Source organism: Grampus griseus (genome assembly GCF_964374135.1).
Source record: "Grampus griseus genome assembly, chromosome: 14".
In the NCBI taxonomy this organism is placed as follows: Eukaryota; Metazoa; Chordata; class Mammalia; order Artiodactyla; family Delphinidae; genus Grampus; species Grampus griseus.
The window spans coordinates 74577762-74582863 of NC_139008.1; the positions used below are offsets into that span (position 1 = coordinate 74577762).

The 5102-nt window shown below is 36.9% G+C and overlaps 1 pseudogene across 1 annotated transcript; it reads right to left on the reverse strand.

Moving 5' to 3' along the window:
* Positions 1-422: 422 nt before the first annotated feature.
* Positions 423-1317, reverse strand: LOC309833003 (methylsterol monooxygenase 1-like; annotated as a pseudogene). The gene has a single exon. The product of its transcript is annotated as a methylsterol monooxygenase 1-like (transcript).
* Positions 1318-5102: the final 3785 nt, after the last annotated feature.

Below are 5102 nucleotides of genomic sequence, written 5' to 3' on the forward strand. Positions count from 1 at the left end.
AGTAGACCCCGCTCACCGCAACTAGAGAAAGCCCGCTCGCTCAGCAACAAAGACCCAATGCAGCCAAAAATAAATAAATAAAAGTAAATTTAAAAAATAAAATAAAATAAAATAAAATAAAAGGTTTGAAGACCAATTTCCGCTTCAGACCTATAGTACAACTTGGGGAAAAGATCTACATTAATACTCCTTCCATTACTTAAATCCTTTTTGTGAGGTTAGCAACATGGCCTTTAAAGCTTCCTCAGAGAAACTGTACTTAAACATATAAAAGTTCCCACTAGGAAGATAATTAAAAGTTGTTAATGTATTTTTTATCACTTAGCAACCAAGACATGTTTATTTCCACTCCCCAGAAGCAATGTTAGCTACTAGCTTCAATTCAGGAAATGTGTGTCTTCAGGAAGGGTTATGTGAGATGTTTATTCAGTCTTTTTCTCAACCTTCATCTTCTCATTGTAGGCAGTAAATTGAGAGTCTGTTCCAAAAAGTCTATCCCACCATGTAAATGTCGAAACATAGTTTCCAATGAAGTTCATGTGGTGGAAATCCTGACTGCTGAGAACCAGCATAGAAAGGAATGAGACTTAAAGGGTTGAGAGGAATGTCATAACCACTATGGACATCAACAGTTTCTATCAAACTAATGGTCACCCAGGCCCAAGGAAGAAGAACATGATCACATAAAAGCATGATTCCAATGAAAAAATCCAGTTCCAAGAATTAGGGTTTCCAGAGGATGTACGTATACAGCTTCCATTCCAAATGGAGCCTGAAACTCATGATGAATTTTTTTAATGAATTTTTATGAATTTTATGAATATGATTATATAGTGTTTTGTGGTGTAAGAGCCTATGCAGGAAGTAGTGCCATGTATCCTCAATCACTGCACAGCCAAACCATCTTGCCAAAAGCATGTACCATCTTGGCATTGTTTGCCAATCATAAGGAGCATTGAAATACTCTGTAAAAGAATAGGTTCCACAAATCAAAGGAAGCTGGATACAAAAGTGATTTAAGAGAAGTGCTTTAAAACATTTCCATTGATTTCCCCACGTTTCTGCTTTATCCTTTTGAATTTTGTACTTTTTCATGTAAGGTATAAATTGAAACAAAAATGCAGGTAAACAGAACAAGAAATAAAGGACCTCATGAACTATGAGGCATCCCCATGTTGCCATCTGGAACTTTGTATAATTATTCAACATGTAGTTCCAAGCATTTTTAAATGGTTCCTGCAGAGGATTCTCAGGTAAAAGTGACTCCACAGCCAAGGATGCTGAACTAAAGATGCTGATACTTTCATTTGTTGCCATTTTTCAAATCTCTGCAGACATCCTTATAATTCTGCGCACCGCTGGGAAAGGTTTATTTTTAAGTTTAAATAAATATCTTTACTTATAATAATTAACTAAAAGCTAAGATGATAACATGGGGTTGAGAGGTATGAAATCTGGGAAGGAGGTAGGAGAGAAAAGTAAAAGCATGCTAAGATTCTCATTTTATTTAGTGGGAAGATATAGATGTTAATTAACTCTAGATGTTGATTAAGAATATGCTTAACTATGTGCGTCAAAGATATAAAGATAATAGGAACAGAATATACATTTTCCAAGTCATCAGAAGAAAAATTAATTGAGGACAAACAAAATGCTATCAACTAACCAAAAAGCAGGGGTGAAAGAGAAGCATGAAAACAGCATATGCAATAGAAAATCCATGGTAAATTGGTAGAACATGTGCAAATATATCAATAACCATAATAAATGTAAATCTATTACATTCACTGTTAAAAGACAAAGACTCTTGAGTTTAAAAAGTCAAACTGTGTGATGTTTTATAAGAGACAGCAAAAACAGGGCAATATAGAAAAACTGAAAATACTGAGATGGAAAAAGGTATTCCAGGCAAATGTCAGCAAAGGGAAAGCACCAATTTTAGCATTAGGCAAAATGGATTTCAAGGCAAAAATAATCAGTATGATTTGAAAAGACAAAAATAGATATTGATGAAATATTTAATCTACAAATAAGTTTAGTCTTTGTGCTTATATGTGCCTAGTAACATAGAATTGAGATATATAATACTAAACCTGATAGAATTACAAGAAAAAACAACAAATCCACAGTTTTGTGAGAAACTTTAACTTACCTGTTAGAAATCCACAGAACGAGTAGTCAAAAAATCAAGTAAGGTGTTACCGTGATTAACAAGATGTATAGAATAGATTTATATGGAGATACGTTTTCCCTGTTCACACACGCATGATAACTTTTACAAAAATTGTCCTTATTTGAAATAATAGTTTTTTCCTTTTAACCCCCCTTCTCACTTTTCTCCTATTCTCATATTTTCTTTCCTCCCTTCCTGTTTGTCTCTCCATCTGTACCATCTGCTTTTCCTCCTCCCAGGTAGCCTTGCTAGCAGATGTATTATATTCTTCTATATTTTTTCATGCTCATAAACTCAGATGCAAATGTATATACCTATGTAGATTTCTGTCCGTATCTCTTACAGAAATCGAACCGCAGTTTATAGTACATTTCTCTGCATCTTGCAGAGATGAAAGATAGAAGTTCCCTCAAGTCACTAGATAGAGGTTTAAGAAATTCTTTTTTAATGGCTGTGCGACATGTCATGATATAAATGTACCACAAAGTATTCAACTATTCTTCTGAGTATACACTTTGTTTTTATTGCAATCATGTTGATTGTTGATGTGAATAACCACCGCTACATATATTCTGGTGCTTTGATTTCAATGGGATGGATTCCCGGGCATGAGATTGCTGGGTCAAAGAGTATGTGGAGTTGTTTTACTTTGATATACATTTTGCCAGATTGCTCTCCAACAAGGTCATCGCTACTGGAATGTGGTGAAGAGAGTCCCTTCCCAGCTTGTAGTAGATGTTATCATGCTCCCGATTGATTTGCTAGTGTGATGTGAGTAAAGTGATATCTCATTGTTATGTAATTTGCATTTCCCTGACTCCTAGGGAAGTTGAACATCTTTTTAGGTTTATTCACCATTTGGATTTGTTCTTCTATGAATAGTCTAGTGATAGTGTCTAGCCAGTTTAATGCTGATACTAATCTGCAGATGCTCTTTGTATATATAGATATTAACCCTTTATCTGTCATCTGCATTGCAGATGGGTCACAAGATCTGATTGAGGGCTAAGTAGGTATAGTGTTACAGGTGTTCTAAGATTTTAATGGTTTGATTTTTTAGATTTGTCTTTAACTCATTTGGAATTTATTTTTGTTTAAACGATGTGAAATAGGGTTCTGATTTTATTTCTTCAATCTCTACACTATCGGCTATACTATCCACTAGCTGCGTGTGACAATTACATTATTTGAAATGTGACTGGTCTGAATTGAAATGGGCTGTAAGTTTAAAATATACACCGGATTTCCAAGACTTGATATAAGAAAAAGGAATGAAAAATGTCTCTTTAATAACTTTTATATTGATTACATGTTGAAATCATAATATTTTGGATATATTGGATTACATAAAGTATTAAAATTAACTTCATATATTTCTTTTTTACTTTTTAATGTGTCCCAGAGAAAAATTTTAATTACATACACAGCTTACATTATATTCCTATTGCACAGCACTATTCCAGATCATCGGTCATGCCAGAACTATTTTTAAAATATTTTTGTTCTCTTTCACTTATCTTTTATCTGCCTCCTGAGAGATGTATCTATTTTATTGCTTATCGTAGACATTTGATTCATCACTTCCCATCATCTTTTGAATAGCTCTTTTATATTTGGAGAAATTATTCATCAGAACTCAAATTCCCAGCCTCCCTCACCATCAGGATGTGTGTATTTGACTTTCATGGAATGAATGGGAAGTGAGCTACACGGGGAATCAGGTTCTACATGGAGTTTCCATTTCCATGGGTCCAGATGGCACAGGCAATGAGCTTTGACAGTGCAGTCCCAACAGTAGTTTCAAGGTCAAGGTCCTGGCTTTGGGAGGGTGGTGACAGCAGCAGCAGTTTCCTCATCGGGCAGAACTGGGTATGGTTCGGGGCATCGCTTAACCTTCAGTCTGGCTTTTCAGCCCTCACAATGACATAGTGAGCTACTCGATATCTATTTAAACAACTTGCTTGCTCCTGAATCATCAGGATCAGCTTCTTTTGCAATATAGAACTCACTATAGAACCCTGACTGGTATACTGGGATGGTTTTCCTCCAAGAAGAGATTTGGTATTTATTTTTTCTTACTATTTAAAAAATATCTTCCATCTTAATGATTTCTCTCTTCTTACTTTTTTTCAGCTTATTTTCTTGTTCTTTTTCTATTTCTCAAGGAGACTATTGTCTTATCCTGGGTTCCCCAGAAAATAGAGCCTGTGTCAAAAGTTTACATGCTAACACTTCACTGGGTTTGTGGAACAACAGAAACCAGGTTGAAGGAAAAAGTGAGGCAGGGAGGGAGGAGAGCAAAGGTAAGAGGCTGCATTCCTGAGAGGTTCACAGTTTTGTAACCAGTGTGGCTAATTCTTTGGGCTCACAGTACATCCTCAGAGAGGTTGTATGAACTCCTCTGTCTTAGAGCATCCCTCAGGAGGAGAAGGTGAGAAGAATTTATCCATTGGGTCCTTCCTGTCCCCCATCTCCTATGGTTCAAAGTCTGCCCCACAGGGCATTAACCTGATGCATCCAGGCAGTATTACCTGGCCTCTGGGGAAGCCAGAGCCTCCTGGACCAATCTGGCCACCGCATATAGTGGTCTGTCTCTCCCTTTCTGTCTGTGCTACTGTGGGGCTCCTCAGCCTGTAGTGCAGTCGATGGCAGAGGCCATGACCTGGCTTAATGACCAGGGAATAGCTTGCTGTTCCCTGTAGAGTCTCTCCATCTAGGAGTTAAGGCAAATGATTTAGGGGTGAGGTTGGTGAGTAGTGGGGTTGAGGGGGGAATGCCACAGAGATCTGCAGTGGTGCATAACCTAAGGCTAGCAATTCTACCCATTGCACCTTTCAGATCTGCTTTCACCCTCTTGTAACCTATGGAGCACATACAACAACAAAATGCCCTCATTTCTTCTCTAAGAGGGAAGATATAAGTCAGTCTT